This window comes from Euprymna scolopes, chromosome 2 (genome assembly GCF_053919585.1).
Source record: "Euprymna scolopes isolate OS-2025 chromosome 2, ASM5391958v1, whole genome shotgun sequence".
Taxonomy (NCBI): domain Eukaryota; kingdom Metazoa; phylum Mollusca; class Cephalopoda; order Sepiida; family Sepiolidae; genus Euprymna; species Euprymna scolopes.
Genome location: NC_136483.1, coordinates 172,998,653 through 173,024,944, shown reverse-complemented (window position 1 = coordinate 173,024,944; position 26,292 = coordinate 172,998,653). Strand labels below are relative to the sequence as shown.

Here is a 26,292-nt window from a genome sequence, read left to right as displayed (position 1 = left end):
AGGAATGGGGCCCTTAATTTCTGAAAAAAATTATTGAAATAAAATTAAAACAAAAGAGATAAATTACGCGTTCATACTTTTCTAAACATTTTTGTAACTACAAAATCTGATCAAATTTTAACTTGGAATAATTGATTACACATTCATATATATGTGTATATATATATATGTGTATGTGTGTATATATATGCGTTAGCGTATGTATTAATCCTTAATTACCTAAAAACAACTCATTGTCAACTAAAATGAGCAAGGCGACTACGAAAATTCTAAATAGAACCTTTTACTTGTCAAACATATATGACACCTACACAAACCCTTTCTCTCTCTCTCATCTACTTCATATATCTGGCTAAACAAGCAAAAAGCAGTCAAAATTTTAAGACCTAAAAATTGAAACTCCCCCCCCTTTTTTTTTTCTTTACCATCCTCTCTCCCCCTCCCCATATTCATATATCTCCACCCACGCCTACCTGAATCTGCTACCCCCCCCCACACACACACGCTACAATCTAACGTATTTTTACCTTCAAAACTTAAATATTGTCGATACTCGTCCCCCTCCCCCTTATTATCTCTTACCCCCCCCCCAGTATTTCTTCTAAAACACTTCTTCCAAATACTAACAACCATTTCTGTAAGGTCTGACGAGACTGTTGTATTGTAAACATGGTCCAACATCCGAAACATGTAACCAAACAGATAAACGGTAATAAAAAATATTATATATATATATATATATATATATATATATATATATATATATATATATAGAGAGAGAGAGAGAGAGAGAGAGAGAGAGAGGTGGAGGGGAATATGTCCGAGATATATTACTGATTGATAGGTTTCTTAGGAAAACTAATTTCAAATATAACTATGTTCACAATTTTTGCCTGATTTCCAATATGGTTCAAATGGTAAAACGAAAACTGTCAATGTGAAGGTGTTCTACCAAAAAACTAAATATCGATTTTAAATATTTTAAAAATTCTACCAAAAAGCTAAATATCGATTTTAAATGGTAAAAATAGCAATAAAAATGTTTAAATGCTTAACACCTTTTTTAAATGTATTCTTCATTGTTTCCTCAAGCCATCGTTTAATTTTACTTTCATTTTGTAAAACAAAGTCTATTTTAGGAAAACGAATTTCGTTTCTTTATGTTTTAATGTATCTCAGCTATTTTTATGCGTCTTACCAATAATTGACTCTAGCGACTCCAGTGTGAAACGAAGGAAAAATTTTAAAGGTTTACATTCCTTAAAAAAAATCAACTCATATTGAAACTTATTTGAATGTCCTGCTTAACATATGGATTTCTATAATACAAACATTGACGCCTTTATATAATCAAAAAGACTTCAAAAATATTTTCATATTTTCTGAGAAGTCAAAGAAAATACATCGAATTACAATATTCATTTATTATTTATACTGCAAAAGAAAATAAAAAAATGTTTTACTAGCTAATTCTATAGATGAAAAAAAAAGAAAAAAGAAGCTTTAAAGTCTACATTTTCTCTTAAAAATCTCTTCAATTGATGAATAAAAGATAAAATGTTGTTTGAGTCAATAAGAAAATATAAATCAAATTTAACAGAAGACATTGAAACTTATTGCTGATTGCAATCAAACAACGTAAGTTAACAACGCAATAAAAAAAAAAGATTAAAAACAAAACTCACCATTATGAACATCTATTAATAAACAACTTTTTTTATGCAAATTGCTCCAGACAAGTAGTGAGGCCACTTAATGTAAGGAGCTAACAAGAACAAAAAATGATTATCGCAAAGGCAGGAGATGCCTATTCACCTTCGTTTTGAAAAGACAAGGCTAAAAGTATGGGGAAAAGTCAGCAGGAAGAGAGTTCCACAAGCCTGCGGTTTTTGCAAAAAAAGTTACAGAAATAGGAAGCGGTATTATATAAAGGTCTCAGAACGGCGAACTGATGGAGAGCACTAGACCAATGAGTAAAACGAGTTGGAACATTTCATATTGAATACAAAAAGAGCCAAGATTATTTGATGGCATAAGTGAAGAGATTTTTATATGAACAAGGAAATTGCTAATTCAAAAATTATAATTTTCCACTTCATATCTCAACAAAAATAATAAAAAAGTCATAAATTCAACAGGTAAAAAATCATTGAATAGCATGCAATGCATTGAGCTATTTATTAATTTTGTTATTAGGATAATTTTCCTAATGGAATATATTGGATAGTGTTTTTTTTTTGTTTCTTAATAGTAATATCACATTGATTTGTGCACCTTGTTTTAAAATGAATGTAATATTTTGTATAGTCAATTCGAAAACGATAAAACTAGTTTTACAATCTCGAAACAAAACAAAAAAAAAAAAATTTAATTAAAGTGCAAAATTATAGAAAGCAAAATACTATTTGAGAGCCACATTAACTGATTTGGTAAATTATATTTTGATATTATAGATAACACAAATACAATCAATTTGCTTTTCAAAACTAACTCCGGAGTCAGATCTATTTTGTAAGTTAACTCTCAAAAAGGGTTTATATTTAAGGTTCAAAAAAAGATATAATTCCAAAACATTAAACATACAATATTTATTATAATATATTGACTACGTAAACCACATAATATGTCAGTTATTCAAAACTTTAACCTTTTATACCAGTTAATAAAGAATTAAATTTACCTACCCAACGTTGCCCAGGGAAACTTACTTTCATTTTTAGGTTTCTGAATTTGCGGAATGAGGATTGATAATTTGTATTATTTGAGCTTATTCGGACTAGTGTTCTCATCTTGAGTGTTATTCACACAACATTTCTACCACTGTAACCCTTGACCTACTTCATGGATGTTCAGTTGAATTCAAGAATTTGCACAGAATTTCAAACAGAACCTTTTATTTAATCCAGGAGTGTGCAACAGGCCACCCACGGGTCACAACCTGGCCAACCAAATCAGTTAATGTGGCTCTCAAATAGTATTTTGTTTTCTATAATTTTGCACTTTAATTAAAAAATTTTTTTGTTTGTTTTGTTTCGAGATTGTAAAACTAGTTTTATCGTTTTCGAATTGACTATACAAAATATTACATTCATTTTAAAACAAGGTGCACAAAAATATCTTCACGTAGGTTCATGTAAAAACTAGACATTGTTACTATTTCAGATAAGTTCTTTATCTAAATGTCAATAATATTTAGTTACTGTATAAAAATGGAATCATAACAATACCTATATAAATTTAACTGTATGCATCGGGCCATAATACCAATGTCTTTAGTTGTTTTATAATTAGTTACCTTAAACTTTAACTTCAAACCTTGTTTTCAAATTTGTTTGTGAAGTTTTGAAAAAACAATACGCCTGTTGGCCAGTAAAACATGTGTTTACATTTTATTTATCCACTAGCATGGGTGCCCGGCGTTGCTCGGGTGTTTGGAGGTGTGTGTTGAGCAAAAAAAAAAAAAAAAGCGGTAGTAGGAAGGCAGACTCGAACCTGTACCGCGAAAGAGAAAAAGAACATGAAAAAAAAAATGTGACGTCTTTGCCGTTACGACCACCGTCAAACCGGAAGTGACGTAGGTTTAAATTAAAGCTAGCAAATCGAAAAGAGGAGATGACTTTTGAAAATATCGGTGAAAAAAGCAACCCCTCCCTGTAGAAAAGTGCCCAGTTGAGGGTGAAGAAATTAATGTTTTTAGCCAATTTTTCGGTATTTGTCGTCTGAAGGGTCGAACTTCAAAACGATACTGATCTTGTGAAAATCCGTCGCCTCTGTCGAAAGTTTTAGGCAGACATGCAAACATACATAGATTTATATATTTGTAGCTCAAATTTTCAGCCCAAACCGATTAAAAAGCTTGCCCTATCTCTGAATACCCTTTATGTAAAATTTCAAATGTTTACACCAGAAACTGTCTTTAGTAATTTGGTAGAGACTGCAGAGGTCAAATTTTTTTAAAACTTTGATCCCTATCATGACCCCTTAACATTTATAGTTTTGGGCTCAAATCAAGTTATTAAGTTAGACCCATGTCCAAGGAACCTATATCTAAAATTTCAAGTGTTTAGACCTAAAATTGCGGAGGAGTTTGGTAGAGTTCTCAAAGGTCAAATCATTAAACTTTGGCCCTTTAACAGCCAAATTTCTGGCCAAAAACCGATTACAACGATTTTCTCAAATCGCACTACCCTGTATATCAAATTTCGAGTCTGTAGACTGAAAGTTGACAGTTATTGTGTAGGGAAATGTACACAGACAGACAGACAGACAGACAGAAAGACACTTTCACTTTTATAGATATATAGATTATCCACATGTCAGAAAAATGATTTCACTTTTTGGAAGGACATATTGCTGTGAACAATTCTTTGCAAAAAATAAGTTCACAAAAAAATCACTACCTAAGTCAGCTCACAAATGGAAATTTATCAAGTCAACTTAGAGTGGTCACATCTGTCATAACAGACATTGACAAATTATGAACAAATGCAAAATACAAAGCTTCACATTAAAAAAGTAATAAAATGTTTGAATATTATGTCTTTACTTCTAAATATATTCACAATATTACTGAATTACAATGTATGGTAGCATATCAAAGACCGTAAATGATCAAGTTCTCTCTGATTCTCTCTCCTCTAATCTTGAGCATGTGGTAACATGGGGAAAGAGGTGGCTGGTTACTTTTAATTAGGCATCGCCAAAACTGGGGGGAGGTGGCAGGTAAGTACTTTTTGACGGACCGTCTTTTTAAAAATCTACCAAAAATCAGGTAATTATCCAATCAATACAAAATTTTCAGCGACATTAAGAGAAGAATGAACTTTATAACAGTGTACTTATTTTTCATAAACGATATTTATATGTATATAGTTTTTGCTTACAACCCCCCCTTGTTTGGAGGGGGTTCCAAATATGCTTAAAATAATAATCTGAAACTGAACAAAAGATATTGTGTTGTTGTAAGGGACAGGATTATAGATTAAAAGAAAAAAAAACTTGTTTGCATACCTTATTTTGACGTCTGAATATCAGAACTTCGATTGTGTTTAATTATCCCGCTTTTGAGTTTTGAAGTGTGAAATTCGGTGAATATGTTCAGTAAAATAATTAATTTAAGTTAAGCAAAACAAAAACAAATTTTTTTAATATTTATACGAAAAAAGACATTTTAATATCTTTGATAAATAAATTAACAATTTTTTTTTTAGCGAGCCAAATAATGCATGACCATTATTAAACAGGGCATGCTTTGAAGAATCGATACAAAAAAAACTTTGATAAATATTGTGCCCTTTGTGTTAAAAATATCATTTTTTTCGATCCCGTTTGAAAACGCTTGCCGCCTTTCGACTACGGTGGACCAAACGCACTGAAATAATTTTTTATTCTGCTTTAAATTGCCCCCCACCCCATTTTGGGGAGCCTGGCCCCACACACATACACATTAAAAACCAAACTCATACAAATAGTCACCCATCTGGTATTGGCCACCCTCAGCGTTAATAATACATTGAAATTTTCGTCACTGAAAAATAAGTTTTTTTTGGCTTGTTTGGTCTTCGGTAGTTTGCTTTTTATCAAGTACAAATGTAAACATTGTAATCAAATCGACGCGAAGTAACTGGTTGCCTGTATGAATAAGTGGAATTATTTAAAATCCAGGTATTTATATTATAATATTTTTGCATATTCTCACAGAAAATCACCCTAAATCTTAGTTAGACAAGAAATAAACAAATTAATTCTTTCAAAAACCTTCTTTTTTTTTTTTTTTTTTTTAACTATTTATATACGTTTTCTGTGCAAAACAAAAAATGCCAATTGTTAACTTTTGGGGAAAATTTAACATTTAAAATTTAATTAAAAATAGTAGAAAAAGTTTTACATTATTCTGCTTTCTATATGATAAAATTCAGAGTTTATCTTTCTGAAAAAAAAAAGGTTACTCAGAAATAATGGATTTTAATAAATGTAATTTCGTTTTAAAAAACAACAGCTTCATTTTTCAGCCATTTTTGGCGGTGTGTACTTTTAATGCATCTAAAACCAGGCTTCTATCTCTACACCATCTACTCTCTGATGCCAATCTGGCATCGGTTGAAATGAATGGCTCTCATCTTGGGGAGGCTTCATGTTTTGACAAGCTTCTGGGCTTGACTTTTACTCCTGATCTGAAATGGAACACATATATCCAATCCATTGCCAAGTCGCTGGAAAGATGGTAGGATCCTTCTACCGCTCCAATAGATATCTCACTCCTGATGCAATTCTCTACCTATATAAAAGCCAGGTTCAGCCAACGATGAGGTACTGTTGCCACATCTGGGCAAGAGCTGCTACAAGTAGCTTATCTTGCCTTGACCAAGTTCAAAATAGACTGCGTAGCTTAGTGGGGGATGTCCTTTTCTCTTCCCTGTAACCTCTTTCCCACAGAAGAGACGTAGCAAGCATGTCTCTGCTTTATCGTTATTTTCATGGCAAGTGCTCAGCTGAGCTATGGTTCCCCTTGCCAAACTTTCACAAAAAACACTCATCTAGCCAAAACCACTATCAATAATTTCCCACACTCTTTATCTGTGCCTAAACCTAATTGTAGATTCCATGAACAAAGCTTCTTTCTTAGAACTGCTCGCCTGTGGAACTCTCTTCCAATTGCCTGCTTTCCAGCTGACTACAATCTGATTGTCTTCAAGTCCAACATGAACAAGTTCTTGTTGAACCATCCCCTTAAGTAATCCAAGTTATAAAATTCTCACTAATGTTTACTATGCTAAAATCACAATGACTAATGTATACCTACTAACCCTTATCCTCGAGTGGCCTCTGGGCCATGATAAGTGGTGATTCCTGTGTAAAAAAAATTTTTTTTTTTTTTAAATCTCCCTCCCTAATATTACATCTGATATCACTCTCTACCGCAGTTTAAACAGTAAATAAAAAATATGTTGCAATTTACTTTGTCAACAATAATAAATTGAGCTAGAGAGATCAAAGAGAGATCAGTTCCCATGAGTAACAGCTGGAATCATTATATGAGAATAAAAACTTGTAAATGAATATAAAAGATCAATCAAAGTGATTACTAATGAAGATAAATTGATGTAGATATACTTTCGAAAATTGCCTCCATGTGATTTTAGGTTAATGAACACAAAAATTGAAGCAGAAAATATTTTTTTCATTTAATTACATAAGTTCTCATACAGTGTCTCAGTATAAACGTGACCCATTTAAAAGTTAATAACTCTGACAATATTAATGATTATATTCTGTACTTTTTTGATGCCACACACAAAAACAGAGATGATGGATTTTGTCACTCACATGATTTATTCCACAAAGTCATTGATTCAGCCTCTCTTCAGGTTTCGAAAAGACGATGCGGAAGTCAGCTGGGAAAACTGGCTCAGAAGAGTGAAATGCCGAAAGAAGTACGAATACTTTTCAGAGTTGATAGAAAATAGAATAACATTTTAAAACCAACCAAGGAAATAGCATTATCATAAATATTGACAGGATTACTAGTCTCCATTAGGTTGGTTGGTTGTTTTTGTTTTACAGCATATCAACCCTTTTCGGGTTATTTAATGCCGAATCCAAAGATTTTGAAAAAAAATTTTTTTAATAGAATATATTTGTTGTTTTCACGACGGTTTCTATTCAACCCATAGTTGGGACCCTAACAGGTACTACCACTCCGAGTCAGAGTGGACCTGGGAGCAATAGTAATTAAAGGGTGGCTCCACACTCCCCAAAGCCCACAAGCTGGGGCCTCACCACTGGATATAGTTTAAGGTCATATCCAGGACCCCCATTGAAGGACTTTTACCCTCTGCAGGGGGGCAGTCGGCGTATTCCACCACCGACAGGGCCGTCTCCATTAGGTAGGTGGAGCTCATCAGCCCTGGAAGGCAATCCATCTAGGGGAAAGTAACCCTGATTTTAAACCTCACCTGCTTTGTGGAATACTTACCTACAAGGAATAAACCTCATGGAAAAGTTTAAAGTGGGACCACTAAGTCAGTTCGGCATTACCTACTTCATTCTACCAGCTCCTGCGATGGTGTGAAACTGTAATAGCCTTGCTGTTCCTTTGGATCCATCGGCAACATAGAGATGCGCTATGTGAGTAACAGCCTGTCCGCCATATCACACAGCTCAACCTAGTATCCAAAGCATCACTTCTAAGCAACAGAGGTCTACTATTACTATTATTAATCTCCAAATAGGTGTGGCTAGGTTATGAAGCCCACTTCTCTCTATCAGGTCATGTGAGCAGCAAAACTCCTCTAAAGTTCATCCCTTCCTCACTGTGGTAGGTGCAGTGGCAATGTCAGTAACTTTTATTTCTGGCAGTGTCACTCATGGCGGATAGGTTTAAAAACAAAGCATATTTGAGCAACAACTCAGCAAACAGGCGTAAGGATTTAGCATCTTCTGGTTGCTTCTGTATGTGGCAAGCAAAGATGTGTCATACACAGAACTACAAGAATAGATTAGGGAGGTTGCCAATGTGTCTTCAGCACCATTTCTTTCTGTTGTGTGAGGGGCAAAATCTTCCCTAACTTTGCATGTAATTGCTGAGCCTTGCTGCTCTTGATGCCGGATGTAAAATCCTGCAATCTTGCAGGCTTAAACAATAGTTGTAATCAATGAGGAGAACTTCATGCAAACCAGGTAATACTGAGGCATGCTTTAGGGTAACTCCATGCAGAAGTTTGACTCCTTTAATAACAACCAAGAGCAACAAAGAAGCAAATAAAATCCTTTAGATGCAACTGCACCTTGTGAAATACACTGCACAGGTCGACATTTCAAAACATGGCATAATCAAACCATTTTGCTTTGAAAACAATGTTGGCAGGATAATGACAGTCAATAAAAAGCATGAAATTGTTGTGCTTAATCAATTCTGCAAGGCATTTAGTACTTGCTGTGGCATCAACAAGATGGAGCAACTCCCTACATAGCTAATATTATTATGGAGTGGCTGGATTGTTGCTTTGCAGGTTGAATAACTAGCAAAATGGTCACCACATCCACTAGATGTTATTTTTATTTATTTATTATTATTCTTTTTTTTTGGGGGGGGGGGGGTAAAGACCGTGTGTAACTAGAACAATTCACAAACAATTGCAGAATTCAAGATAGCCATCGTTTCTTAGATGTGTGGCATCACAATATAAGAGCATATCAAAGTAAGCGATTTACTCGATGGCTCAAGACACACATTTACGTCTTATAACTTTATAAGACACATTGAATGAAGTATAATGGCATTCACCTGGGGTGGATTGAGCCAGTTCCAAATGAATTCACCGCATCTGACACTTAGTGATATAAGGCAAGTGAAATGAAATTGTGGCACTAATCCTAAGACAAGTTTAACTGGCTTCCTCCAAAGGTGATAAGAAGAATGCGCTATAAAGACATGCTAAAGTGCATCCTGGCCTTAACTAAAATAGACCCGTCCTCATGGGAACAAATTTCTAGGGACCAAAACACATTACGGTATCATAGATTTTAAGGAAAAGAAGAGGGAAAATGGAGAGGTAAAACAAAGAAGAGCAGTGTGAACAATTCTGTCATCCTCCTACCCTACCGTCTAAACACTCTCCTACCATAGATTATGTCTTCAAAGTTATATCACACATAATCATTAATTTATCATGTGATATAGGCAAGATTTGAAGTCAGATGTCAGATGCTAAGAGACTTTTAGTGAAGTTGTATCTTTATGTTAGGTATGGATAAATATAATTAACTGTAACATTAACAGAATTCATCTGGAGTGGGTTGAGCCGGCTTCAAATGAGTTCACATCTCACGTGAAGGTGATGCACTCCAGATGATCAGCCGTTTAGTCCTGGAATTGTGAATGACTGAACAATAATTTTAATTATTTGAGCTTTTATGCAATCTAAAGTTTTCTTGTTTGATTTATAAATGATGAGCATAAACATGGATCATATACTGAGACACTTTATACAATGAATGGCAAATGTTACAGGTTGCATCCAAACCAGAATGTGAGAAAAAATTTTGTATAGATATTAAAAATTCTTTTATATTGTTTTTATTAAATATCAATTAATGATGAATCATTTTGGAGTTAAAATCCAGTTACGCATGTAACTTAGAAAAGCACACTTGAAATATGTCAACATTATCTGAATAAGCAAAATCAAAACAAAAGGGCTACCAAATTTGACCTGGTGTCTTGTGATTTTGCTTATTCAAATAATGCTGACACATTTTCTCAAGTTTACATGTGTAATACTAACTGAATTTTAACCCAAAATGATTTCTAATTCAATAATATGTAAGAAAAACAACAATATAAAACCATTTTGTATTTTTTTTTCACATTCTGCTATGGCTGCAACCTTTTACATTTGCCCAATGAATACTGAGGAAAATGAAACAGTTTATATTTTAAAAATTTAGCAAAAATTACACAACCTAAGTATATTTACCAGAACAATTGAAATGACAAAGTTAATTGTCAGTGCCATGATTTCGAGAAATGCCATTCAAATAATGAACCAAACACAGGACACATTTTTATAGGTAACCAGACAATTCGTTGTAGTCACCATTCAAACCTTGTACATGAGGCCATACATTTAGTCTCTTAACTAATTGTGGAGGTAAGTTTTTTTTCTTTAAAGTGCATTTATTTATTGGTAGTTTATTTAACACATGTATTAAATTTAAAGAAAGTTTATAACTATTCACAAAATATTATTTACATTATTTGTTTTGTGTTTTACAAATGTCAAATTATTAAGAACTATAAGATGTATTGTTTAGATTATTCAGACTACTGTTTTTATCTTAAGTGTTATTCACACAACGTTTCAACCGATGTAACCTTCAACCTTCTTAAAGTGTATCTTGATGAACTCCGAAATCTTCACACATAGTGGATAATATACTTAGTAAAATTCAGTTAAAAGTTACACTCTTCTTAGGTGACACTAAAATACAATTGCAAATTACTTGGAACTTTTACCCAGTAATGGCTGACAAAACCAGAGCATGCTACCCCTATGGATTTAATAAAGGATTCCATTTGAAATTCCATGCAAATTTCAGAATCTTACAGAAAGATCCCAGAGTTTTATAAGATACATCTGAAGAAGGTTGGAGGTTGCATCGAAGCGTGTTGCAAATAACACTCAACATAAGAACAATAGTTCAAATGATCCAAATAAGAACTTTAACATTTTGCTATCTTTGGCCTTAACTCAATTTACATTACAAGAGTAAAATTTATTCTTAGGTGTGATTCTAAGTAAAATTAGCTACCTATCCTGGGATTGAACTCACAGCCTTCATAATATGACACATTTGTGATTAATGCATTCCCCCTGTCACTATTCCTCCTGCTTCTTGTCTAACTAAACCTGTGCAAACAACAAAATAATCTAACAAGATTATCAGACTTGTTTAAGATTATAAAGATAGATAAAAATGTGGAAGACATTATTTCAGGGGAGTGCAAAAAACTTGGGTTAAAAAATTGTTAAATTAAAATGCATATGTCTAATTCAATGTTTGTATTTCAAAGAGATTGGCCATCTTGGAGTATTTTATAGTATGCATTCTCTCCTGGTGACCAGACATTATCCGAATGCCAAAATGAAATACCCCATAAGTGAAAACAGCTAATAAACACAATTATATACAAGTCTCCAAGGTAAACTGTTTCTTCCGAACAACAATATATCCTGTTGTTCGCTCACTTCATAATTAGTTTCTGCTTGTGTTCCTGTAACAAATTTCATTCTATAGATGCTCAATTTTGAATTCAGTATTGAGCAGGAAATTCATTTACCGTGTAAAAGAATTGAAATTTACTTTAGTGTTGGGACGATTAATCAGAATCAGAAATCAAAAAAATCATAACTTTTTTTTGGGGGGGGGGGGGCAGAAAAATTTGGGCCTATTTTCTGATGGCAAAAACGATTCCTTTGATTTGATTTTTTTTTTTTTTTTTTTTTTTTCCAAAACAAAATCTCCCACTGCTGGTAGTAATAATAAAATAATTATTCATTGATTTTAAACGACTAGTAACGCTAAAATCTATAGCTCACCCCTACAAGTGTGTTTTTATGTTTGAGAAAATATATGCACATTTAACGTGTTTTTACATTAATCACTAAAGTATAACCATTTTATAGTTCAATATTTAGAGATTTATGAAGAATCGGAATTAGTAATATAGTACAGAATCGGGAAAAATATTGGAATTGTCCCATCACTACTTTAGATGCATCCAAGCATTTCTATAATAAGTGCTGGTCAGTCGCATTTCAGATTGAAATAGCATTTTCCTCGCTAAACACAAGCATCAAATGAAAACATCTTATGAATATCCATTGTTGTTTAATAAAGGTCCAAGGACAGTATCATAGTTGAACCCAAAAATCAAACTAAAACGCAAACACATTCTTAACAGAATGTTTGGCCAATGTAACGTCTGACTTCCTTTTTAAAATACACTGTTTTGAACATGGGAAGCTTTTACTTGTGAATAACCCCTAAGATAATAAAAATGCAAATAAAATCATGTATTTTTTTTACATTTCTTTTTTTAGATTGTTATGAGTTTAGGATTATCTCCCTTGTTTTATATTATAGATTCATTTTCCCTTTTCATCCTCCTCGAATTGTTTATACCAGTTCAATTAAAAACTCAATATGACATGTTTTTCAATATTTTTGCATGGACAATTCAACACGTTTATAATTTACTGTTGTCTTAAAAAAAAAAAATTGAAGGTCATGGATTTATGTTTCGAAATAGCAACAGCATTTTTTAGGATTTTTCTTAAAATTAAAAATTATGTACTTTTTTCTTTTTCTTTTAAACTTACATTCTCCCTATAAAAGGCACATTGCCACTGGGAAAAAAGGGGCTACTGTGAATTAGGAAGATACTAAGTGGGGGAGTTGTGCAGCAAGACGTTTGTTCGCATTACATTTAAATTTCTGCATGATGGTACATGCAGAGAGACATGGAAGCAAGGAAATTTCAATGGTTAGCAATTCAAGGAAAAAAAGAGTAGAAAGCTCTTTAAGATTTAAAGACTTCTATAGTAAAAAAAGGGGGCTTTTTGCTAACTGATAGATTGGTTAGGGTATTTATGTTAAGGAGGCACCAAAGTATGTGAAAGGATATTCATTTCTGAACAAAATAGTGGTATTTTGAAGACTTAAAAGTGCTTTGGTTTCTGAAATATGACTATTTTAGTAGAACTACTTTGAAATCTTGAAATATCTAAAGCTTTTTTATGGTCGGTGAGCATTAAATAAATACGAGTTCATAGGAGCACATTCCATTAAAACACAAGGATGCAACATGGCGGTCATGGGACAGGAGATAGAGCTTTGTACACATTGAGGGAGTTATTAGACTAGAGGCTCTTTTAAAACCTTGTCTAAAAGGGAGGGACTGGTGACTGATGCACTAGCCGAGATGCAACAACTAGTAATACACACGGACGAAAAAAACGCTTTGGATAATTACAGATTTCAAGGTAGTTCTACTAAAATAGCCATATTTTTCAAACCAAAGCACTTCAAGTCTTCAAATTACTACTTTGTTCGAAAATGAATATACTTTCAAATGAATTAATAAATATGGATGTACATTATATATTTTAAGAGTTTTAAGCAAATAAAGTGATAAAAATGTGAACGTCATAAAATGGCGTTTTCGGTAAGGTTTTATAATGCCCCTCCCTGTTTTCTAAAGGCCCGTACCATGATTGTATGAAGAATTTCGTTATGAAATTTAGAAACCAATCAGAAGAGGTGTTAATCTTAATACTGTCAAGTATTTTTGACCATTTCTTTTTTTGTTGTGTTAAAAATAAGACTTTAATATGACGAGTATCGAACATTTTGAAAAAAAATTTCATCGGACAACCACTAGTAAATAAATCATTCTTTTTACTATCTTTATCAATTAAAAGTATTATTTTATGTTGAGTAGGACCGCGGTAATTGATAATAATTTAAAAGGACCTACCCAAAAAAAAAATGTTTATTTTTCGAGTTTGGTCAAATTAAGTTAGTTAGTAGCAGCAACACCAGTTGTAGTATTAGTCATGGCACAATATAAAAAACACGCGTTCTTTAATTTTTATTCCCGAACGAATTAAGAAAAGCATGAAAATATGAATATAAATGTTCTGATATGTTTAATTAGAGAATGTTATCAGAATAACATTAGTTTAGAACTATTCGGTTTTCAGAATGTATAATAACAACAATCCCAACCAATTCGGCATTATGAATCCATTATAATTTCTCACATTTCTGGTCAAATTTAAAAACATGGTTGAAAACCAAAACAAACTTTTGTAGATATATAGCTTACATGCACTTTTATTCGTTGCATTAGTTTTGAACAGCGAATTAAAACAATGTTTTACTGCGAACAACCACAAATGTTTTTTTTTTCAAAATCAAAAGATGTATGAAAATCTCGTTTGTATTACTATACACATAGATTTGAAAAAGTTGTCAAAAAACAAATATATAACAAATAAATGTTATCAAAGGCAAGATAAGTTACTTTTCTACCTAACTAGATATGTTTTTAGTGTTTATATTTAATGTAACATGTTTATTCAGCTCAAAAAACATAGTTTACCGATGTATTCGAAAATTTAAAATGGAGGCCGACTCTCTCTTTGAGGTGGTAATTTTGGGAAAATGGGTTATAAATTAAAAAAACAGACAAAATACCGTTAGAAACTCGCTCAATATATGTTACCGTAACATAGGCGGATATATATTCGGCAGGTTTTTAACAGTATTTTATCTATTTTTCTATTTTTAACTCATTTTCCCAAACTTACCGGGTGAAAGAGATAGTCGGCTGCCATTTTTAACTTTCCAATACATCGGTAAGCACTGTATGTTTTTCGAGCTGAATAAACATGTTACATTAAATAAAAACATGCTTTGCATAACATTTATTTGTTATAATTTTATTTTTTTATTTTTTGGGACAACTTTTTCTACCTCTGTGGCAAGTAATACAAACGCACAAATAGTGTTGACTGTTGAGCATTTCCAGAGAACAAGACAAATGTCAGTTAGTTTACATTTAAATATTTGAAGTCTTGGTAATGGCTTAAAAATAAATAGTAAAAAAAAAAAATACTGTTAGCAACCCACCTACTAAAGTTATGTGTGGCAAGTCTCCTCCTAAAACACTCTTTAACCCTAACAATAACACTAAGTTCGAGTGGCAACCCACCCCCCAACAAAATACCTCCGTAAGCCACATACAAGCGTCTAAAACAAACAAACAAAAAATAGATCCTTCCTTAAAGAAAAATGCACATAAAAAATAAATTGGTTAACTGCCCTAAAATGCTGGAAATGGTGAATTATTTTTACATTAAATTTTTGTGAAACTAACCGCCCCCCCCTCTAATATTGTTTTTGTTTCTGTCAAGTCTTCAGTATGTTCACACATAATTTTCCTTATCCCTACAATTAATTCAAAGTCCAAATGGCAATCCTCCCCATATTCTCATTGCATAGAAACCCTCTTAAAACCACACATAATCGTCTTAAAAAAAATAAAACAAAAAGCATACAGGATTTATCTCCCATAAAAAAAAAAACAGTTAACTGCCCTAAAACGCTAGAATGACTTGTAATGGGGAATTATTTTACATTAAATTCTAAAATAATTTGTTTATCTTTCATTAAAGTTTTTCATGGCATTTCATACATAATTGCCTAAAAAGGTAGAATCACATTTTGGAGGGGTGGTCAGAAGGGGTTGGGTGGGGTTAAACAGAAGGTGCTAATCTACAATAATACCAAAGAAATATTGCAATATATTCATTTTTAAATGGTCCTATGTTTAGAATTAAGTTTTTTGTACGTAAAGCACGTTACAATTCAACTTTGAGTTCTCCAACTTCTTTTCTGATTATGGATACATGGCATTTTTTTAAGGAATTGCAGCATATTTATGCACATTTACTGCAGATTATTTGGAAACCATGAACTTTTGGATATTTTCAGTTGCATATTCTGATTCCTTGTATAAAAATACACTTATACAGTAAATTTCATTTTTTAGTCTTGTGTTTTAACAAAGATATGACATTTTTACTGAAAAAGTAGTGTAAAAAATGTGACGAAACGCATATGGTCTTAAAGAAGGGAAAATATCCAAACGTTTGAGGCACAAAAATAGTCATAACTTCCTTAATTTTAATCAGATTTTTAAAATTTAAAAAGATTCTTTCTTAGCTCATCAAGCTCTTTCTATGCATACCAATATTGAAATATTTTAAGCTATTTCAATTTTTTCATCTGTAACAATACTCAATTCATGGGCAGATGGTGGCTTTGTAGAGGTATAGGATATTGAAAGGTGTCCGAAGTTTTCTAACTCAGTAGAGAAAGTCCACCTTCCTTGCAGCAGCCTTGGCAATGACGTCTGTATTTTTTCCAATTCATGTTAGCTGTGAATGTCAGGCAGAATAGTTTGAATGACAGACTTTCAGATAGGGTTCTATTCACTATGGAAATCGGTGGTTGATTATTTATCTTTCTCCCATGACATGAGATGGGACACTAGGGTCAGAAAGTGAGATTGAAGAGCTAGCACCCCCAAGGAGGAGCACTCTGGTGTGCAAAATAATGCCTGGGCAGCCTTGTCGGTATTCCCCCGTAAAGGTGCTTCGGGTGATTAGCAATGAACTAATTCTTTTTCAAAGAGAGAAGGTAAAGCTTGTGAGGGTGAACCTCCTAGAACTGCACAAGACCAGCAATATATTGCAGTCAACAGGGAAAAGGGCATTTTAGAAATGGTATAGTCTGCTGATATTTGTACCAAGGAGAAAAAAATCCACCAGCTGAGATCAGTGGTTGAAAAAGGTTTTTTATAATTGTTAAAAAAAAAAAAGCTTCGTCTAAGTACCATTAAACCTATCAACATCATATATAGAGATTTTGTCCTTCAGTCACAATTTTTTTTTTTTTTTTTTTTACATAATAAATATATTGCAAGATTTGTCTCATTTTGAAATATTAAAACTTTTAACTCCTTTTAAAAATAGAAAATATTATATTAATAATAAGAAATTCCAACTAATAAAGTGGATGTCATAACTAGAACTCGAAACCAAAATCTTGAAATCTTCAGTCTTATGTTCTACCAACTGAGCTCGTGTCCTATGACCGCCATGTTGCATCCTTGTATTCTACCCACTGAGATTTTGTACTTTCTTATAAACATTAACTTAAAATAATTATAGCTTTGCCGTGACGCGACATATGATTTGCGTTATGTTTCAAAACCTAAATTCAAACATAAGTGATAATAAAAAAATAAATAAACATTATTAATAGCTTTGACAATTCTTTTAATAGTTCAATAGTTATTTGAACTTAACTACAGAGTGGTATTAAAAACAATTTAATACTCATATATACTGGAATCTAGGCATGTAGAGCTCATAATTCTAGTTTATTAAAATAAACAAATGTTGTATATTGAAAAAAAAAAAGTTTATACCTGTCATAAGGAAAATAAAGAAAAAAATGATGTAAATAAAAGTATCTGATGGCATGCGCTAACAATAAAAAGGTGGGGGAAAAGATGTGCAGGAAGATAGATAGGAAATACAAACGTGAAAGAGAATAAATACGACTTCTCCGAAACACGTGTACATACAATACACAAATGCTGAAAAAATGTTTATAATACCATAAAAAAAGCTTTATATGACATGCTCACTAAATGACCAATAAAACTAGACCCACAAGACAGTATTAAATTAGATGCAGTAGAGTCATACTAAAAGGACAATAGATGAACATGATTAATTATATGGTCAGTTTGATATTTTTATGTAGTGGGAAAAAAAAACCCTGAATATTTATTTTAAATAATTCAACTAAAAATTGTAAACATTGTTATACAACAGTGATATAATTCTGCTCCTCTTTCGCTAAGTACACACGATCATAACGCTGCAACTATGAATGTCCTAAATCAAAGAATGTGATTCAGTCAAACTAGATGCATAGATAAATGGTTTGTTTGGTTTTTTTTTTTTGGTATTTTAATAAACAGACGACAACTCATTTTGTTTCAAGTTAATTCATTTTCAAATGTTTTAACTCAGAAACATATAAACCAAATTTTGTATTAAAAAAAAAAAGCTTATAGAAACTATCATCTAAAATTCTGAAAGTTCAAGGTTTTGAATGTTTCAGCAAATTTAATTTCAATGAACAATTCAACAGTTCTAATCAACGCATAGTCATGAAAAAACTAATAAAGTGCTGAGGCAAGTTAAAATGTGTTACTTTTATAAAACTATTTGAAAAAGTATTTTTAAAAATTATCTGTAAAAAAAGATAAAATCAGTGTCCTTGATTCAGTTTTCAGAATTAATGCCTACATGCCTGCTTTGGGGAAGTAGATTTTTATTTTATATAATAACTAACGAGGGGTACCCGGCGTTGCCCGGGTGTTTTTCAGGGTATGTGAAAAAAAATAAACGAAGCCTTCACGACGCGCAGTTGGAAAATAGTAAAGTGTTTTAAAAAAAATGATTGACATGACGGCGATAGGTATTCAGCAGTTAGTTTGTGCGGGACAGTTTTGAATAAATGGGTTTGATCGGTTTGTTTGTTTTTAAAAATCCGCTCCCTGTTTATTAGGAGGAGCGAAATGAAAGCTACAGTCTGATATGACGAAGTCAACAAACGTTACTTAGCTCTCTTGAGACAATTGGCTAGGGGTACCCGGCGTTGCCCGGGGGTTTTTCGGGGTATGTGAAAAAAAGCCGAAGCGTTGACGACGCGCAGTTGGAAAATAGTAAAGTGTTTGAAAACAAACAGGTGCGCGTTTTTGATTGACGTGACGGCGATAGGTATTCAGCAGTTATTTTGTGCGGGACAGTTTTGAATAAATGGGTTTGTTTGTTTTTAAAAACCCGCTCCCTACAGTCTGATATGACGAAGTCGACATTGAGGTTCGCTTTTTTTTTATACCGAAAAGCGAATGTAACGCGTGCCGATGCGGGAAATGTGGAATAATTAAGGTTTGAAAGTCAATAAAATTAAATAGAGAGGCGAGCTTTGTGGATAATTCGTAGATATTACAATTTATAGATGTTTTAAAAAGTTGTGAAGCGAGCAAGCGCTTGTTTGAAAGAAGCCTTTCGTGGACATCGAGGAAAAGCGAACATACATACATACATACATTTTCGCTTTTATATTTATAGATTGCAAAGATTGAATATAAATATATTTAATATTAGAATCTATCAAGATAATCCAAAGCTCAAAATACTAGATGTAGAGGAATTAAATTTATTGATTAACTTATTAGTTGATTCTGTTGAAAATGCCTTTCATTTTTTGCAAAAAAGGTTTCTAATATATTTACTTTATGTATTTTCAAATTTATGCTAACCAGTGTTGCTTCTTTTTTTTTTTTTTTATGAAAGTTTATCCTCTGGTGAAAAGGGAATATCTTTGAAAATCCATGGATTAAGGATTTTTCATTATTACAATTACTGTTTAAATTTGATGGATCAATAAATATTTGTATAATATTGAATTCCATTTTCATCATCAATTCTTCCTATTTCTATATGTGTGTGTATGTGTGCGTGTGTACTCATATATAATTTAATAAGACGATTTTAAAACAGATACACTGTATTTTAACAGTTGATTAAAAAGTGTGATTTTTTTTTTTAGATTTAAATCATGTTTGTAGATCTGCATTATTTTTTTCTCCAGTGTAATTTTTGCCGATAACACATGTATACTTCGCATAATTGTTGAAATGTGAAATATCTCTATTATTATATAAAAGTCACTTTGTGTGTGTGTGTGTGTGTGTGTGTGTGTGTGTGTGTGTGTGAGTTTCTTTCTCATAGGTTCCTAAATGGCTGAGCCTATCTTTTGTCAATTTCACACAAAGCTAATTTATATGTCTGGCAGTGTTCTTAGATATTTTGTATTAAAAAAAGTATTAAAAATCGAAAAAAATCTGATCCTAAAAATAGTCTTTCTTTCTTATGAATAAAAAAGAATTTTTACAGAGGGATATTTTACGTTAAACCGGCCAAGAGAGATAATAAAATCTCAGCAAATTATTATTTCTTCTTAAAAATAAAAAAAAAATTTTTTTAATTTCTTGTCATCTAGAGATATTAGCTCAGTGGTAGAACATTCAACTACAGATCGAATGATCCCCTATTCAAGCCCGGATGTACCTCACCATTTTATTTTAACTTTTTCTTATTAATGAGTTTAATTTATGATAAAAGAAGAGGTACCATTCAAAATCGCCACAAATCATTTTATCATTTGCATATTTTAAAAGTAAACATTAATAAGAAGTGACTTTTCCAGGGCATTCATCGTCAAGCCCAAATATCAGTTGACATATTGTAAACAAACACAGACGGAATTTAATAAAGGACATTAGAATTTTTTTTTTTTTTTTTTTTTTTTTTTGTGTGTGTGAATTAGTCCACCGGGCAAATTATTCCTCGTAATATATAATAATCAATAAAGGATTGATTCTATAATAAATACGCAATCTGCATAAATTAAAATATTATTTTTAAGCGTATTGTACAACCGGGCAACGCCGGGCGTCCAGCTAGTACTATGCATTTTAGGAGGAACGAACACAATAGGCTCAATTACTTTTGTTAGAGCATAATAGATTTATTATGTGATTAATACTGAACTGCGTGAATTCAATTAGTCATTGGCACCGGCGGTTTCAGAGTACTTTATAGTTTCATCCTTAGCAAGCTTAATGACGAATTTAGCTGACTGAGGATGAACATGTTAAGTACTTCTTAGTCTAACAGCTCTTCATGCACCTTACAAAACCGCCGGTACCAATGACTAATCGAATTCACACTCTACAGTATTACCATATTATGTACCTAACACAAAAAAAAATGTTAGAATTACAGTCTTAAAGACAAACTTTCATTTTATAAACCATATACATACAAGACAATCATTGTTTTGTTTTTTTTTCACAAAACAGCATTTGTGGAGACAAAGAATAAAAAGGGATAATCCCGAAAATTTTAATCTGAATGAAACATGCTTTCATCTTCATTTCTTTTTTTTTATGGGGAGGGGCTCCATTTAGGACATTTATCTCCTCCTTTCGAAACAAAGATATCACTGGTGTTCCAAAAAATATAAAAAATGTGACTAGCAATCTGACCTTTTTTAAGAAAAATCAGATGAAACTAGAGATGTGGGAGGAGGACAATAATAATAATAATGACAATAATAATAGTTTGCAAGCAACAGGAAATCCAGTGAAGTGAAAGATGATCACAAGAAGGGAAACAGGCACTTGTAACACGATGATTGACCACTCCAGATACAAGACGACAAAACACAGTATGGACTCATGCCATTTGTTGAATAGAAGTTTTGATTAAAAATAAACAATCATACAGAAAGACAAACTAACGTGCAAGTTGGAAATATGGGACTTGCTCACATTCGCGTATGTTGATCAGCCAATATTGGTCTCGGCAAATGATGTCCACTTCAAGTCCACTCGTTCACTAAAAGGAAAAGTTATCACATTACACCTGGAATCGTACAGGGTTTTTTTTTTTTTTTTTTTGCCAACTCTGATCATACAAAAGAAGAATAAAATATAATGCCATCGAAATTTGGTGTCTTTTAGAAAGAGGAGATAAAAATAACAAAAAAAAAATTTAAAACACTAAAGATGAAACTTGTTTCATGACTTCAATCTTTGGCTGCCATAAAGAAAAATGTACTTTCTCCCCTTTCCATTTCCCCTTCAATTTTCAATGTTTTTCGCGATTTTTCAGACATATGTAAGTTCTATTTCTTTTTATAAATTATTCAGATTATAATACTGGGTGATATTCTCCACACCAAAAATACCCCCCCCCCCAAAAAAAAAAATAAAAGTCACCCAAGGAATCATCAATAAAATCCACAATCTTTTCTGGAATCCAATCAAATTTGGTACAAATAAACTTTTATTTATGTCTGGCTTGTCCACCAAGTCTCAGTCATAAATATTCAACAGTCTTTGATTTATTGCCGTTCAATGGTAAGCACACATGAATATGGAATATATTCAATAACTGATGCATTCCTCTTTTTGCGCTGTTTTGATTTTAGCTGTGATTACCCTTTTCAATTCAGAAATAATCTGGAAATTGCTTTTGATAGATTTTATTGCGATAATCAGACAGATAAAAGTCAGAGAAGGAGATTAAGATCCGGTAATTGTGAAACTTTTTCAGAATCACATGATTCGATTACAGAAGAAATTGCGAATTTTATTAGTGAGTCCATGGATGGCAATTTTTTTTTTTCAGTCACCCGTAAATTTTCTCTAAATTAATAAAAATAAAGTGCTTCTTGGCTTTTATATATTATAAGGCAAGATTTTTCTGAAACATCATACGAATTAAATGAAGTATATTTCACATAATCATTTTTTTTTCTCGTCATTATTTATATCATACTATTACATGCACTATTGGAAATGTGAGATGTGTTCAGGCGTTTTGATAAACCATTATTTTTTTTTAAATGTGTTGTCCTTGGAAACCGGTACAAAAATTAATTAATGGAGTGAAAAACAAATATGTTAAATTCAAATGAATAATTAAAGGCGATGGGTGGGGGCTTAAAATGTTAACGCATTCAACTTGATGAGATTTGTGATTAAAATATGCATCAAACACATAAATCACATCAGGCGTGACATAATCTAAAATCTAAATGTAATTACATGCATTTGTATAGCCATGTATTAGATAAGAAACTCATTTGAAAGTTTATATCTCATATTTCCTCCCTTTAAGCCTGTAAAGGAAGCATTTTCATTAAATAGAATGTTATAGATAAGTAGTAGTTTTTAATAATTGAACACTGTCTGGGGAAAAAAGGCGATCGGCTGGCCTCGTACGAGATTTCGATTTCCGGTTGCTCAATCACTTTAGATTGTCTTAACATTATGCTTGTATTTGTCTTTATAAATGTTAAATTTTCCTTAATTCTAATGGCGGCTGACGGTGATTCACGGTTAATGTTCCTTGCTAGTGGAGTCAAAGGTAGCTTCATGGCAAGGTTTGAATTCTTCAACCAGCGGCAATCGTCACTTCCTGCACTGATGATTGCAAAAGCAAAAACACTAGTGTCTGCAGGTATAAAAAATAATTATCCATAATTTATTTATTTATATATATATATATTATATATAATTATTTCATGTGGCTATATGAGATTATTTTCAGTATTTACTTCAATAGTGCTCAATATGTGAGTATATTTGAAAATCTATATAGCAATTAAGTTACACAGTACACAGAATTTCCCATATTTCATCCTCATAAGATTGTGTTTGTAGACTTTTCAAACTTACTACGTGTGTGTGGTGGGGTGGAGGATGTACATGCACACACTGATATTATCCAAAGGTCAGAAAAAACGTTTTAGTGTAAAATGGTTTTCTAAATTAAAAAAAATATATCTAAGAAAATAAAGAAATATTAAAGGGCAGAGTGAATTTGAGAAATGTGTGAACTCCCTCGTAAAACAGATGAAAATAATTGTGGTATAAACATATTGCATCTGCGTTCATATCACTCAAAATGAGTTTGCATTCTTTATCTTTCTGCCAATAGAATATGAGAACAAGAAAGCGAGGAAAAAAGAATAAAAGAAGATGATGGTCAAATTTAATTTGAACCATTTAAATTCTTCAAACCATTTTTAAAAGCATTTAAATTCTTCAGAAAAATTAAGGAGTCCAATAATGGAAATTGGTATTTAATTTAGGACAAACATATTAAAAAAAAAATGTCAAACAATAAATAACAATTATTAAAATAATACGAACTTGTTGAAAATAAAAAATCAGAATATAGATATATTTTTTTATTTCTGGATAAAGAGACATAGCTGACAAAAAAGATAATGCAAAAAAGAAAAACAGAAGAACAAAAATAAAAAATACTTTTTTTCTAAATGAATCTACTAAATCAAAATGTGTGACCACTTCTCGCGTGTCTTGATTATCACGCATATTAACTTAAGAAATTGCTTGTTGTCTACATGATGACACATATTAGGTAATAGACGGGGTCAGAACATTTGGCGACTCTGCCTAATTATGTGCCACGATTTTTTGCTTCATTTTTAGATATAATAAGAAAATTCTGTAAACTGATGTTTTTTCAAATAAATGTTTATTTGTTTTTATGAATTTTATTTTCAAATAATCATGCTTATTTCACCTAGTTACGTTTCACAAAATTATGCGTGAAAAATGGATAAAATTAAATAAACATATTTATTTGAAAAATTTATTGTGTGAAAAATGCATAAAATTAAATAAAAATATTTATTTGAAAAATTTATTATGTGTGAAAAATGCATAAAATTAAATAAACATATTTATTTGAAAAAATTATTATGTGTGAAAAATTCAGGTTACATTTAGTATTTATTATTTTTGTGGAAATGTGTTTGTAAGTAAATGTATATTTAAAACATTTTTTCTATTTTTATTTTTTTTATGCTATATAGTGATGGCAATGTTCGAAAGCGAATTTGCTGCCATCATCATTTAAAAAATATGTAGATAAACATATTTCAAAATATATAGATAAACATGTTTAAAAGAATATGTAGATAAACATTTTTAAAATATGTAAAAAAAATAATCAAAAATAAGTAAATAAACATTGAAAAATATGTAAATAATTTTTTTTATTTAAAAAAAAACGAAATATGAAAAATTCATAAAAGTAAAACATTTAAATGCAAAAGAAATCAGTCCACGAATATTTTTATTTATTATATTTAAAGACTACATTGAACTGGAACAAGAAATCGTGCAACGTAATTGAGCAGGATCACCAAATTAATTAACACCGTCTGTTTTCTATTACGTCTCATGACATAGACAGCAAACAATGGCTTGAGTAAATATACGTAATCACCGTGAAAAATAACTAAAATGGATGTTTTTTTAAACTATTTTAAAAAATAACTGAATGTAATGAAATAAAGTGCAATGAAATATTCACTACTACAAAATAAAGAATAAACAATTAAAATAATATGAATTTGGAAAAGGCAGGATATTTTATCTTTAATTCTGTATAAATAGACATGATTGAAAAAAGATAGAAAGAAAAAGAACAGGAAAATTAAAAAAAAAAAAAAAAAAAAAATTTCCTAATGAATCTACTATATTAATAAAATTGTGCAATCATCTCTCTTGTGTCGTTTATTTTTTTTTGGGGGGGGGGGTCATATAGACACAACCTCTCATTTGAAAATTCAAATATTTCAGATTTGCATCAAATTTGATCCATATTCATTTGACACCACTTACACAAGATTAGCTGAATTCCTTAAACTTAAGGCTTAAATTTTAGACATTTCCTAAAATCAAATCATGTAAATGGATTTTGATTAAAATTAGAATAAGGATTCTAGACATAAGGTTTAGTAGCATTAGATGTTCATTTCAATCTTCATAATGGGGACATAAAAATGTTGTAAAATGGTTTTGTTCAAGGAATTAATTTTACCCGTCTTGGAATGGTTATTCTTTTAGTTCTAAAATCCCAAGAGAGTATTATTACCACATCTGTAGAGGTGCCACTCAGAGCACTTTCTCCTGCCATGACAGAGTACAAGGTCGACTGTGAAATCTATTTAGAGGGTGTATTCTCTTCCCTACAACTTCTTTCTCACAAAATTGACGATGTTAGTCTTTCTCTGCTCCATTGTTATTTTCATTTTTCGACTGAGCTCCAATCTTCACCTTCCTACCTGTAAAACATTCAAAACATTTTCTTTTTCCCTCTGTCTATCTGAAGCTAAATTTAAACCTCCATGAACAAAGTTTCTTTCCAAGAACTACCCGTCCATTGAACAAAATGCAACGGGGCTGTTTCCCAGCCGACTACAACATGATCGTTTTTAAATTCAACAAAATTCTTGCAGAGTCGTTCTCTTAAATGGTCCAATTCTCCCAAATTCCAACCATCGTCACTAATCTTCAAGGTGTTTGTCTCACCATCTATCTGACACAAACCTATTAATCCTTGTCTTTAAGTGGCTTTTGGGCCTTGATGAACGGCGACTCCTTAGTTTAAAAAAAAATTACATACTTATTTTGTATGTATCAGAATAAGATTTTACCATTTCATGATGAGAAATGCACTTAAGAAAAAT

At 31.7% G+C, this 26,292-nt stretch overlaps 1 protein-coding gene across 29 annotated transcripts in view; it reads right to left on the bottom strand.

The window, feature by feature from the left end:
• The window catches only part of LOC145298823 (uncharacterized), a 433,166-nt gene that overhangs the window by 302,919 nt on the left and 103,955 nt on the right, over nt 1-26,292 (bottom strand). For 5 of the 29 annotated variants that reach the window (XM_080144368.1, XM_080144371.1, XM_080144364.1 and 2 more), the window contains exon 2: nt 21,551-21,617. The exons of 22 other annotated variants lie outside the window; for them this stretch is intronic. The gene's annotated coding sequence lies outside the window, so the exon portion shown is untranslated. Of the gene's footprint in view, nt 1-21,520; nt 21,618-26,292 lie in introns of all 29 variants that reach the window. 2 more of the 29 variants (XM_080144369.1, XM_080144365.1) reach the window with 1 other exon arrangement.